We start from the raw sequence: 14,917 nt of genomic DNA, 5'->3' as shown, positions 1-14,917 counted from the left end.
TGCTACTTGGCCGACCCTTTATGGCTACCACCCATACTCGCATCGATGTGGGTACGGGAACTGTAAGTATGGTAGGGGCAGGTAGAGCGGTAACATTCTCAGTTTTTGATAAAAAACCTACTACCCCCACTTCCTTAATTCAAATCTGCTCTTATGTTGAAACATTTGATGCTTTGGATGAGGATTGTATTGTGCAGGAATTCCTTAATAAGTTTCAGGAGGAGGACGAGATTGTGGAGGAATTCCTTGCTACCTTGCAGGATGAAGCTGACATTGAGCAGGAATCTCTGGATAAGCTGCACGAGGAAGGTGATATTGAGCAAGGCTTTCTGTGTGCCTTGCTCCTAGAAGAGAAGCTTGATGAGGTTGGGTCATTCAATCTCGTGGGATGTGTGGATAGAGGGCCATCCCAGGATACGAGCATGGAGGACTCATTTGGAGGACCCGCAGCTGCAATTCAAGAAGATGTGTTTACAAGGGCGCTAAGGCAGCTGGATCTTCAATCGGATTTTGGTTAAGGGGTTCTCTTAGTCGGGCTGGCGACTTAAAAACTAGCGCTGCATGGGAGGCAACCCATGTTTTCTTGCTTTTTCTTGTTTCGTTTTTCTTTCGTTTTGTTTGTGTTGTGTTTTGTTGCTTCTGCTGTTTGGTGCAGGTTGTTGCGTTGGAGACTGCTTGTTCTATGGATGAGAGAGAGGCAGACATCGTGGGACACTACAGACTCACCACTGGATCGGTATTTAGGGAAGTTCCTCTTTCACCTCTCTTTTTGTTTGCACTGAGGACAGTGCCAGATTTTAAGTGGGGGGGGGGTGTTTGTTGGTAGTTGTGAATCCTGTGGGTGTCTTTTTGTTGTGTTCTTGGGCTTTCTTGTGTGGGGCAAATGGTCTCCTTTATCTTGATTGTTGTTTGGCTTCAAGTAATAATGCACACTTTGATGATTTGTTCACAAGTAAATTTCATGCTTTGTGTTGGCTTGGTTGCTATCTTTGTCTCTCAGGCTATGCATATTCCTCTCTTGATGTAAGTTGTTTAATGTTTTGGATGCAACACCCTTATGAGCTATTCTTGACGTGATTTGTCCAGTAGATGCTAGAGGGAGTGTTTTCATTGTGATAGCCTACGATCTTATCCCTTGAGTTTGAATGTTGGTTTGTTGTGAAGTTATCTATAGCTTTGGGTCTCTGCTCCTCTGACAGTAGTGTTATGAGCATGGAAAACCACGTGAGAACATTTTGGATTACCTCCAAAAGTGTTGATCTCACGAAAGTTGGCCCATCTATTGAGAATGGAATAACATCACCTTTAAAAGAAAGATGTATAAAATTTGATTTGGTTTGATTGTTTATCATCTTCAAGGAAAATGGGATTTGATTATAAAGGCAATCACATTAGGGAATTCACCTCTAGCGGAGAATTGGGTCTGATCGGATTGAATTTTATCATGTGGTTGTTGCTTCTTAAAATCTTAACAATGAACATCTCGTGAGGAATGTGAAAGGCTAAGAGACTTAGATTGGTTGGAGATGTGAATGGTGAGGAAGTTTTCTTGTGAACTATCTTTTGGTGTCGTGACTTTGCTTGAGGACAAGCAAAGGATCAAGTGTGGGGGGGTTGTTTAGCCCTATTTTGTGATGAATCTCTGGGTGTTTACGTGTTATATTGACTTTTATTTTGGTCTCTTTCACTTAAGAGTTGAATGATTTGAGCTTTTGTGCTAATTTTGTTGTCTCAGGATTTTGTGCTCACATTGATTGATATGTGAACAAAATTAAAGTCAGAATTTAGTTGAATGGTCTGAAGAAGAATCAAAGTTCGTCTCGATACGAGTTCGTAGGCGAAAACGGATCCAAAATCCGACTTGAAACGAGGGAGAACAGGCCAAAACAAAACCGCTGCGCATTGCAGTAGACGGCGGGCGCCGTGGGACGGCGGCCGCCGTGCCCATTCTGCGAAAGGCCCTCACGGCGGCGCCGTTACACGGCGGCGGCCGCCTCTGTGCAGATCCGACAGCACGATTTTTCGATTAAAAACCCCTTTCTAGGGTTTTACTTTATCATTCACGAACCCAGCAGCCTCCATAGGCGATTTCCACCTTCTTCTTAAGGTTTTTAGAGTTTCAAATCAATTACTTTCGATTGTGGATTCATTGGATTGCTTTGGATGTCAATTAACATTTCATCCGATTGGATTTCCTTGGATTGCTATGTTTTGTAAGAACTCCCTTTGATTCTCTTTGTTTATGAATCTTTTGGTTAATTAAGTTTTGTGTTTTATGCTTTGATGAATGTGATGATTGGAGATTATTATTGTTGAGTTTAGATAATCTTGATTATATGAATTCTTTGGTTAATTGAATCCTTGTTTTATACTTTTGATGGATGTAAGGATTAGAGATGATTGTTGTTGAGTTTAGATAATCTACGTGATTCGTAGTTCGTTGCTATTGCTTACGTTTTTCCCTTCTTGTTGGTGAAAGTTTAGAGATTTCTTTTTATGGAGATTAAGATTTTCTTTGCATTCGAATCTTATGCTTGATTTAGTTTCTTGCCTAGGTAGTTATTAATCTTTGATGTTTACAAGTTTATGATCGTTTGGTTTAGTGTTGGAGTTGGAAACTCTTGTTGATTTCGTTAATGTTCAAATACCATGTTCTAGTTAGTTCGTTGTTGAGTTGCTTGCGGAATTCTCTTGGATTGTGTGTGTTTGCTTTACATTCATTTGATTAAATGTTAATATGTTATTTCGCCTAGATAATCATTGTTTATGGTGTTGAATTGATGATTGCTTTCTAGATTGCTAGTTTAGAACCTTAGCTTTGTTTTCCTTCTTGCGTTCTTATTGGCTTCCTATCTTTTGCCTAGTTAACTTATATGCTTTATTTTAATTACGCATTAGTTAATCGGAGAGAAAGTGTCAGACCCAATTACCCGATTAGAGTGTTTAGGTTTCTTTTAAGTTTCTTGTGAGCAATACGATTAGAGCCCTGCTAAGTCTTCCTTGTGAGACGACTTGAGTCACCTTACCACCCTAGGACGACCTCGTATAAATTCGAGTCCATCCGTTAGGTGTTTTAGGATGAGTCAAATTACCTCGTATAAATTCGAGTCCATCCGTTAGGTGTTTTAGGATGAGTCAGTTTTCTTTCTTTTTCTTTTGCTTCTTTTTTCTTTTTATTTTTATGAATAGGATGAACAGGTAGTCAGAAATCAAAGGGATCTTGTTCACATGGTCCTCCATAATCTGCACAAGATCCTTCAGAGGTGGTTTCTTCTGTTTCTGATTCTCTTTTCATCTTGATGAATTGTAGATATTTTTTTGCTGTCTCGGGATCTTCTTCAAAGAGTTGGAACATCTTGACTTGTTTTTGAGAAAGAGGAACTGATTCTTTCTTCTTTTCTTTGGAAGGAAGATCTGGAATGATATTTTCTTGAACTGCTGTCACGACCGGACATAATTAAGGATAATTAAGCCGGGGAAACCGTGACTAATGGAGGGAGATTAGAAGCGGGGTAGAAAGGGGAATAATCAAAAAAGAAAGGATCGCAGTATCATTGTTAACAACAGGGATATTTATAATATAACGGAGTTTTAGTCGTATAGACTCAAATAACTAGTAAGTTCGGATAACTCCGACTTATCCAAAATAACATAAAACTTCTGAGTACGCAGCGGAATAAGGTTCTGATTACATGTATGAAGACATGTAACCCTAGAGTTCATTAATACATAATAAGACAAAAAAAATCCCGCTCGTCACTTCATCACCATCGGCAGCTGCTCAACCTGCACATTTAGAAATATATGCAGGGCTGAGTACAAAAGTACTCAGTGGGCACATATGCCTACTATGAAATATAACATGCTTCGTAAAGTTGTAAATTGTCATGCCATCATAAACAGTACAACAAGGGAGTTTTTCGCTAAAAAGGCCCAAGCTTACTAAATTCATTTGTGATTCTTAAAGTTCGTCTGCAGACTAAGTTCTCTTGTAATCTATCATATCTGGAACTGTGTGCCGGAGAGGTGGCCACCTCTCACGGACACTTGACCGGCCAACCCGCTAGATGACTCACGGTCACTGGTGTACACTAGCCCTGGCAGGATAGCTATCAACTGCTCAGGACCCGAATTCGATTTCATAATAACTGGCAAAGCCACATCAGATAGATATCATACCAAACATTGAAACATTTATGGCAAGACAACAGTTGAAATAATTTTCAGTTCAAAGATTTTGCAATGAAATAACTGTTCAAACATAACATTAAACTCATTTGATATATATGAAAGTAACCCACCTGATAGCAAAGCTTTGCTACAGATTAGTGACTCCTTGACGAGCTCTTATTCTTGCGCTCGACCTTTAATCCGAGAAAATAACGTAAGACTTTAAATCGAGGGAAAATTCTCAATTAAATGAGAATGCGTAATTAAACTATGCATGAATCTCGTATGCATGAACTATTATTCTGAGATAATAATCAGGGAATTTCTATTGTTAATCCAGGCTATCGGATTTAAACAAAAGCTAAGTCTCGTCTCATGAAGCCGGATAATTAACAAAAATTAATCCGTTCTCTTCGGGGTGTTCTAATCCGTCAATTAAATAAACCCCGCTCCTCGTAGTCAATAGAAAATAAATAAATACTTCAGCTTATTCGCTTTATAACCTCATAATTAATCGGCTTAATAAATAGGAATAAGTAATGTTATAAGATTAAATAATTAAAAGGCTCAACATAAGGCAACCTAATAATTAAGTAAAAGTGGGCTTGAATAATTAACATGAGAGGCCCAATTGAAATAATTCATCGGCTCAAGTAATTAAATAAATCTTGTCTCAATAAATAAATAATTTGATTAGCTGGGCTCAATTAAATAAATCAAACGAGGCCCAACGAAAATAATATAACAGCCCAATTAAAATAAAATAGATGGGCTTTAATTTAAATAAATTCGGCCTAATGAAATAATGTAATAAAAGCTCATCTGAGTAAAATAAATAAGGCCCAACTGAAATAAAATAACTAAGGCCCAACTGAAATGATACAGCAGCCCAAATATGTGAATAACTAAAGGCCCATATAAATAAATTCAGAGGCCCAATCAGTAATTAAAATCGGCCCATATAAATAAAATCAGAGGCCCAATTCATAATTAAAATCGGCCCAATCTTACAATTAAAATCGGCCCAATTACAATAAATACAACAAGGCCCAAAAATAAATAAATAATGAAGCCCAAAGAAAAATAAAGGACCAAATTTTCGGCCCAACTCAATTAAATAATAAGCCCATTAAACTAAAGCCCAAGGAAATAATTAAATTAGGCCCAATTTTCACAAATAAGGGGAGAAGCCCAAATTCTTTCCCCCCAACATCTCGGTTCTCTCTCTCTATCTTTTAATCTACACGCCTCTCTTCTTTTTCTCAATACAGTCAAGTTCTCTCTCTATTTCTCCCTCTCGCTCCAGCCGAGGCGCCGCCGTCGCCGCTCCGAAATCCGGCGAGTCAGTTTCTGCCACGCCAAGGTCCGATGCTTCCTTTCCCTAAAACCCCTCTTCTCCATTTTCAAAATCAGTCAAGGATTCCTCCTTCAAGAAATTCGAACTCTCTCGATTTGTCCTCCGTTGAGGAGCCCGCCGCCGCTCTGGAATTCCGGCGTCCGTCACTGATCAACCGGCGAATGGCTGGCAGCGTCGTCTCACTCTCTCCTCCGACAGAGCCCAAAATCGTGCCCTAGACTTCTGGAAATCGTCGCCGCGTTCTGGTCTCGGCCGCCTCCGTCGATTCTCCGAGTCTCGACACCGCTGCTGTTATAACTTCTTCTCCGGCGAAGCAAACTCGCCGCCGTCGTGGCATTTCTGGAGATCCGTGAGCGCTCGCCACTGTGCTCAATTTCCGCCGAGCAGAGGTCTGCTGTTGCTGCTATCTCCGGAGTCGAAGGTTCGAGCCACGCCACCAACTACAGCTGCTGTTTCGCCGGGTCGCGGCCTGGAGTTCTATCGCCGGACGTCGCCGCTTGGGAGTGCCGCCGCCAGCCGCTGCTGTTAACAGCAAGAGTCCGGCAGCCTCCTTTCCCGGAGTCGCCGTCGCCGTGAGTCGCAGAGTTCCGACAGTCCCGATTCAGACGTCAATGAAAGCTCCGTCATCGCGCCGTCTTCCGATTCAAAGCAGAGCAGTCGGCCCTATTCCTTAAGCTAAGTTCTCTAGTCATTCTTCTTTTACTACACAAATAAAATGTTGTTGTGGTTCTCTTTGCTACTGTCTATATGGAGGTTCTTAATGCATTTCCTGATTCTCGTGGAAGGGAACGAAATCTCTAAAGCTATTGTCCATTAGTCCAGTGAGCTTTGGTCTTTCTATAATCTTGTATAAGTGAAGTTTGTTGTTTCTATATGGATGAAATGACTATACCATTTATATGTACTCTGAATTCTTTAGAAACTGAATATACTTATTGGATGATATGAAAACTGGATGGATATTTGGTATAGAATTAATACCTTTGAAGTATAAATGTTGGTTGATTGTTGTTGCTGAGTTGAATGAATTGAAGCTGAAAATTGGTATTGTTGTTTCAATAATTGCAGGTTAAATCATGGAAGAAAATGGAGAAGTTTAAGCCAAAGCTTACCTCCTTTGAAGTCGGCAGCAGTAAATGAAATCTTTCTTTTCTTTTGGTGAAGTTTTTAGTGTAGAATGGGTGATATGAAGGAAGTTTGCTACTGAATTATTAAAGAAGTGAATTTGGTTTGCGTGAGCTGATGTAGGTTAAGTGGAGAAGTTGTTGTGGTGGTTTGACAAAATGTAATGGTGACAAAATGAAGTGCTTGACAAAATGTAGTGGTGTAATAAGTGGGAAGCAAAAGTAGTGGAAAGGAAAAGAAAGAAAAAAAAATGTAGAGAATGATTAATGATGTATTTTCTATGTCTCGGTGATTCTGTAACTGTAAAATGGATCGCATGCTCGTATCTGCTTGATACTGATTATAAAAAAATCTCATTTTTCGACATGTGATTTCTCACTAAAATCGATAAATTATAAAATGAATCTAAATTAAATCCGTAGATTTAATTCGTTCGTTGTTCTGATATCTAAATTAAATCCGCAGATTTAATTAACTTCCTGAGTCGGAAATGATTCACGATCTGAGTAAAAATAAAATCAAATTCCATCTCGCTTAAATAAATAACGTGACTTTGCTAAGTCAGTTATAACTCTGAAATAATATCATTGACTGCTTTAACAATATAAATTCAGGATCATAAGCTGAATTCATATCAGGATAATAACCGTTTTCATTCACTGATGAACAAAAATAAACACTCATTACTGGATTTAAAATATATAAAAGAGCGGGTCACTACAACTGCTTTCTCCCATTTGGGTTTTTCACCTGTCTGGAGAAACTTCTGGACAACATTGAAATTGCAGAGCTTGGTGGAGAAGTTTTTCCACCATTTAATTTTGAATTCCCTAATAATTGACATGGGTAATGGTTATGGATGGAATTGTGCAATAGCATAACTCCAGCAAAAGATCAAGGGAACTTTGAATTCCGAATAGAATTGAATATCTTTGAGGTACATAGGACCTGGGGCTTTTGAAATGTAATGATCGTATCCTTGATGGACGTCTGCTGGGAGGATATTGGGTAATGGACCGAAATCCATCCACCATTCAAGAAACCAGATTGGATATGAAGTTTTTGAAAATTCCGAATGGAAAGTAAAGAACCATGAATGATCAAAGGGTCTGAGGAAAAAGGTTTTGAACCACGCCATTTTGTAGTCTGGATAGGAATATCCTTTTGGTGAATTTTTTTTGGAAAATCCTCTTTCAGAATGAGGAAAAGTCCATTCATCAGAACGGACGATCTTTTTGATGATACATTTCGAGAATGAAATTCTTTCTGGATTTTTGGGATCATATGTATGAACAAGTTCGATAGAATTTGAATCAACAAGGATGAATTCATAGAAAATTTGAGTCTTTTGAGTATTGTCAGAATACCATTGGCATCATTTTGGAAAGTACCTTAAAATAATATCTTTGAGTTTTGCAAAATCTGGAGTTGTAGTGAATTTTGTCAAGGTAATATTCTGAGCATTTGGTTTGGTAAAATAAGTATTGGAAGGGTTGAATTTTGAAATAGTTGTCTTTGAAGTTGAAGCTTTAACGGGAGTAGTAGGTGCGGGAACTTTGACTATTTGAGAGTATGGGAGTTCTGGGAATTCAACAAGGGCTTGGAATTGATTCGGATTATTTGGATTGTATCGACTCATGCTTTTCTGTAGAATTTTGAAGAAATTCTCTGGTTAGAAAATCAGGTAAAGAATTATTTTCTCCTTTGATATATTCTATGTCAAAATCAAAACTTGAAAGTATAGCTTGCCATCTGGCAAAGATTTGTTTTGAAACAATATTTTTAACATCCTTTTGTAAAACTTCTTTAGCAGATTTGCAATCGATTCTTAAAAGAAATTTTTTATTAAAAATGTCACTTTGAAATTTTGAAATACAAAGAACAATGGCAATAATTTCCTTTTTGATTGTAGAATAATTCTTTTGTGGTCCAAGCCAAATTCCAGAATGGAATCTAACAAGTTGTTCATTTTTCTTTGAAAGGGATGTAGATGCATGAGATGCATGAGATGAGATGTTTTGTTTAAGGATCCCCCATATCCTATGTCTGACGCATCAGTTTCTATAATCATGAAAGCATCTGGTTTAGGAATGCCTAGACAGGGTAAAGATTTAACTTGTATTTTTATTTTCTTGATAATGTCAGTATGGATAGAAGTCCATGGAGGAGGGTTTTTTTGAAGTCCTTGAAATAAAGGTTTGCAGATTATTCTTAATTTGGGAAAGAAATCAGATATATAATTGAGACATCCAAGAAACCTTTGTAATTGAGTTTTTTCTTTAATTTCATTAGGAAATTTGTGTGCGAATTCAATAGCCCTAGTAATAGGTTTAATAGTTCCTTTATGAATATCATGTCCTAAGAATCTTATTTTAGTTTGAAATAGTTTTACTTTTGAGGAAGAAATGGCTAATCCGTTTCTTTTAACTACTTGTATAAATATTTTTAGATGTTTGAAGTGTTGTTCAATGTTTTGAGAAAATATAAGGATATCATCAATATAAACAATTGAAAAATCTGAATAATCATTAAAAAATTCATTCATAATATTTTGAAATTTTGAAGGAGCATTTTTTAATCCAAATGGAATTACATTCCATTCATAATGTCCAAAAGGAACTGTGAAAGCTGTTTTATATTTGTCTTTTTCAATAATTTGAATTTGCCAAAATCCTGACTTGAGGTCAAATTTTGAGAATATTTTTGCTTTATATAATCTATTAACAAGATCTCTTTTATTGGGTATTGGATATCTAATCCATTCTAAAACTTCATTAAGAGGTTTGTAGTTAATGACTAATCTGGGAACTCCTCGTTCCTTTTCTGCTTGATTGTTAACATAAAATCCAGCACAAGACCAAGGAGATTTTGAAGGTCTAATTAATTTTTTCATAAGAAGAGAATTTATTTCTTCTTTGCAAGTATTAAGTAGTTCATGATTCGTTTACCCGTGGTTTCTCGCGGGTGTTTAAGACTGCTTTTGTTTTGACTCTTGTTTTTCTTTTTTTCCTTTCTAATAAAATTTCTATTTCAGCATTTGAATAGGTCTAGCTTTGGTAGGAATATTCTTTTCATCGAATTTAGGAATGTATGGAAGGGAAACAATATGTTTATTTCTTTCCCAGAAAGCACTTGGTAAATCTAAACAAATACTTTATTTAATACTCCCTCCGTCCGCCAAAAGTAGACCATTTTTACTATATTGGGCGTCCGCAAAGAGTAGACCACTTTCCTTTTATGGAAATGGTCCCACCACCCACTTTAATCTTTTATCCTTACAAACACTCTTTATTTACAAAAACCCCACCCCAAATTCAATATCAACCTGTAACACCCCGTTATTTCTTAGCTAAATTTAGAATTATTTTGAACTTAGAAGTCAGGATGATTCACGCCGGATATAAAGAAAATGAATTTATTTTAATTCCAACAAAAATGATTTACAAAAACATTTGTAAATTTAGTTATTAAATTTATATGCATTGCATATTTATTTAATTTAGCATTCAAGTATTTTCACGAGCTATTTATTTAAGCGTACCCTGAACGATTATTACAGTTTTCATAATACAACCCGGAAGACTTTATTTTATTATATTTTATTTATTCACCTAATTTCTCCAACTAATTTCTCCACCTAATTTATCCACCTACTCTTTCACTACTCCCACTACTCCCACTACTCCCACCTACTACTCACCTAACATACACCACTTACCTCCCTCAAAATAAGCTGTCACCCACTACCACCACTTTAAAGCAATCAAGTGCTCCATAACTCCTACTACCACCACTTTAACGCAATCAAGTGCTCCATAACTCCTCTGCATCCATAAGTATACCATATCCAAGCTCTCCTTTACTCAATTCATACAAATTATTTTTCTGAGCCAAGTTGAGACAGAAAGCAATTCATTCTCCTCACAAATCAAGCAATCGAACCATTTCAGCAATCGAACCATTTCAGATTTCAACGGCTCAACTCAAAGCCCTTCCTCAAACTAGTAGAACACTCAGGCATAACATCAAGAACAAGCTCAGCCTTTCCTATCAAGGTTTTTCTTCCATTCATAGCAGTAAACACACACATATACAGAAACTAATCCAGAGAATCCTTATAAAAGTTTCACTTCCAAATTCTACTCTATAAATTGTAATGTTTCCTTTCGTTCATTCACAGAGAAACACATATGCATACATTCATTTATATATATATACAAACTCATATATGTGTTTAAGCAAACATATCAAATGTTTTACAATGATTAAAATCGAAATGAATAAAAGAGAAGAAGAAGAATGCTATATGTTTGTTGGGTGTGTGAGCCGAGTCTGGGAAGTGATACGGCGGTCGGCGGCGGCTCATCGCTGTTGTCCGTCCGGCGCAGCAGAGCGAGAGGGAGGTGGCGGCGCCCTCGCCGTTGCCAAGGAGGGAGGCGGACGAAGGGTGGTGTCTGGGCGTGAGCTCATAGTTGGTGTGTGCGTGAGATGATAGGGAGAGAGATGAAATGGGGGTGGACGGCGGCTGGACAGCGGGGCTGTTCAGTGGAGGGAGGCAGGGCACGGCGGCTGTGCCGCTGCTGCCCGGCCACGGTTGGAGAGAAGGAGGTGGGCTGGTCGGAGCTGGGTTTAGCAGAGGGAGGCCAGAGCTCGGCGGCCATGGCTGCTGTTGCTCGGCCACGGACGGAGGGAGAGATGGGAGTCGCGGTCGGCGGTAGCTTCCTGCTGCGGCCGCCGAAAGAGGCTGTGCGGTGGTTTTGAAGGAACCGTGAGAGAGTGATTTGGGGAGAAGAAGAAATGAGAGTGAAGGTGTGTGTGCGTGAGGTGTTCGGCAGATGGGGGGGGAGAAAAAGAGGTGGAATGTTGGGCTAGGGCTTGGGGGTGTTGGGCTTTGGGGATGGGTTTGAAATTTCGAATTGGGCTTGAGCATATGGGTCGAAACATATTAAAGGTTGGGCTTTGCTTTTCTTTGGGTTGGGCCGAGTTTTGCATTGTTTTAAATTTCAGTTGGGCTCTTTAATTGGGCCGAGTTTTGTTTATATTTCAGTTGGGCCAATGTTTTTATTTAATGCTTTGGGCCTTTAATTTATTCATTGGGCTGTGCAGCTTCTCCATTTAATTGGACTGCACTATTTTAAATTAATTAGACTTATTAAGTTTGATTAATTATTTTAATTTGCATAATAATATCATATTATTATTATGTGCATATTTTAAGTTATTACTTATTATATGCTAAGCATGACATGAAATTGCATTATATTTTGCAATAAAAGTATTTATGATTTAATTGGTTTTATTTATAATTCCAATTATTAAAGAAAGATGAGTAAGAATATTGTTGGTGTTCTTAACTCAAGAGAAATGTTTTCAATTATTTATTCATTAAATTTTGAAAACCCGGCTAAGTGAATCATAGAATATTAAGCACTACACCATGACTTAAGATTAGAATTCAAGAAGACCTATTGAGAATAGATTTCTTGTAGGCTTTGTGATGACCAGGAGGATTAGCGCTACTTTTCCAAGACAGGTTTATATGTGTATGATCTTCAGGCTTTGCCTATCCAGGTGGGCTTACTTTCCAAATGTACAAAGTATGATTGAGTTATTAAGCTCTAAATGTTTCAATGAAATGCAAATTGTTTATTTAATGTAATGAAAACTGTTTATCCAATAAAATGTTTATGTGCACTCTGCTCTGTTTAAGGCTCGCAATTCATGGATCGATCGAGGTTCTGTTATGGCCTAACACGTTATTTGAGAATTGTGTACACTTGTTAGTTGTTTCGGTGGGTTGATCTCCATCGGGCACTAATTCATGTAAGAGGCGTTATAAGGGTGCTTGGCTGGATGTGTTCCGGAGCATGTATCATGTAAGGCCTGCCTGGGTAGCGTCCCGAGGTCAATTCAACTTGTCTGAGTTACGTCCTCAGGGCAAGTGCAATGGGAAAAATGGATCCGTCGGTGGCTAAAAGGTCCGGGATCACAGCGAGTAACAGAAAGGGAGTGTGACATGTGCGCACAAATGAAAGAAAATGTTTTAACATGCTTAGAAGTACTTCTTTCAATTTAAAACCTTCTAAGTCATGTCAAGTATGATTGGATAAACTGTCTTTAAGAAAATAATGAAATGTTTATGAAAATGCATGCCCACTAAGTACATTAGTACTTAGCCCAAAAATACTTTCAAATGTTTTCAGGTTGGCTGGCCGGTGCTGACGGGACGGAGCTGAGGCTAGAGATAAATTCCTATGTTAGACTTCCGCTATAGCAATTACTCATATCAGTCTTTTGTTTTCCCAACTTAAGATCTTCATGTTAAATTTCAAATGATATATCTGACCGAGCTTAGACTCTTCACTACTTAATTTATCCAATGAATGTCGGTTGTCAGAAGCATGAAACAAAACTTGTGATCCAAAGGGGCATAGCCCGACTTTCTATCCTATTTCGGGTTTTTACAAGGTTGTTCCTTGTTTATTTCTATGAATTAGTTGCACCTCGATTATATTTATTCATTCAAGAATTGGGGTGTGACACAACCACACATCTCATAAAGTGGTGGGACCCTTTGTCCACTACATCAAAATCATCAACAATTTTATTAAATCCCGTGCCCAACCAAAGTAGTCTAGTTTTGGCGGACGGAGGGACTAGTATTTTCTATATTAGTAATCCTTAATTGAATATTTTTATCAAGGAGTTCTTCTTCGATTTTGAGATAAGGTAATTCTTCTTGTAGAGTTTTAATATGAAATTCTTTTCTTTGAATAGAATTTATTTGAAAAATATAGTGTTGTTGAAGTAGAGATATTTCTCTTTCTTTAATAGGTTTTATGAATTTAAAAGAGATAGAATTCCCTAAAATATTAGTGGTGATTCCTGTTCCGTTCACTTCGAAAGGATAAAGGATAGTAAGAAATGGGTTTCCAAGAATTATATCTTGATTGAGATCTTTGACTAATATGAATGGAGTTTTAAAACAATATCCTTCGTTGCATATATGAGCATTAGAAAGTTTATATTTTATATTAAGAGGAGTGGCATTTGCTGCAGTTAATTTTTCATTTGTTTTTTTATAATATTTGGAAGGAATAAGTCCTTCTCTAATACAATTCTGATATGCTCCACTATAACTAAAGTGATAACCGAATACCATTTCTGAAAAGATATTTGCTCAATATTGAGTATAGAAGAGTCAAAATTATCAATAGTGTGATGTTCTGATGATTCAGAAATATCTTCTTGATTATCTTTGAGAAGGGATATTCTTGTTTCTAATTCGAGATCTTTTATATGTAAATTGTTGATTTCTTTATTAAGTATATTAACTTGTTGTTTTAAAAGATTATTTTCCATTTATAGATCATTAGTATTAATACTTTTATTGTAAATAGATGAAGAAGGAGTCTTTTCAAATAATTTTGAAATACTAAAGGGTTCAATAGATTGGATAATTTTATCTTCCTTAGGAGTTTCTTCTTTCAAAATTATTTCTCTGAGTCTATTTAAATATTTTTGTTTATCTTCTTGGTCAGGGATCTTTTCTATAAGGTCAAAAAGTAATTCTTTTTCATTTTTATTTTTTGTAATAACATTAATATTAAGAGGACAAAATCCATTACAAGGATCTTCATCTTCTTCTGACTCATCACTATCAAATATTTGATTTATGAAATTGTTTTCAGGATCAGTTGAGGAATTTTCATTCGAATATTCTTGATCTTCATCAGATGATATTTTTTCTGAAATTAATAGAGATGAGATTTTATTCTTAAGATCTTCATTGTCGAAAAATATTTCATCAATTTTGCTTTTGAGAGGACAGACGTCTGTTTTATGTCCTTGTTTATGACATTTCCAACAAGTAATTTTTGTTTTTTCAAATTCTTTAAAAGGTTTTTGTTTAGAAAAATTTCTGGATTTATTGAAAGGTTTTCTGAAGTATTTTCTTTTATGGGGTTTATATTCAGTGTTTTTTGAAAATCTTTTCTCTTTTTGTTTAAGTTTTGAGGATGGAGCTTGAATCTTTTGTAGACCAAAAGACTCACAAAAAGTCCATATTTCTTTTTTGAATCTATTCTTTTCAGAACCATATTTGGATTGTATTTTAAGTTCTGTGCAAAGTAAAAGACCTTCTTTTTTAATAAAAGCAAAAAGTTGACCGTAAGTAATAGTAGTGAAATTGTCACGACCGGACCTAATTAAGGATAATTAAGTTGGGGAAACCGTGACTAATGGAGGGAGATTAGAAGCGAGGTA

General features: G+C 36.9%; 2 long non-coding RNA genes across 2 annotated transcripts in view; both read left to right on the top strand.

The window, feature by feature from the left end:
* LOC131002248 (uncharacterized) overlaps positions 1-14,917 on the top strand; it is a 36,320-nt gene that overhangs the window by 14,840 nt on the left and 6,563 nt on the right. The gene's annotated exons all lie outside the window — the stretch shown is intronic.
* Positions 11,938-13,015, top strand: LOC131002254 (uncharacterized). The gene is made up of 2 exons (XR_009094229.1): positions 11,938-12,223; positions 12,856-13,015. It is a non-coding gene; the product is annotated as an uncharacterized LOC131002254 (long non-coding RNA).

The sequence above is a fragment of the Salvia miltiorrhiza genome, unplaced genomic scaffold, assembly GCF_028751815.1.
Source record: "Salvia miltiorrhiza cultivar Shanhuang (shh) unplaced genomic scaffold, IMPLAD_Smil_shh Hic_asm_8, whole genome shotgun sequence".
NCBI classification, from domain to species: domain Eukaryota; kingdom Viridiplantae; phylum Streptophyta; class Magnoliopsida; order Lamiales; family Lamiaceae; genus Salvia; species Salvia miltiorrhiza.
This window is presented reverse-complemented; position numbering and strand designations above follow the sequence as displayed.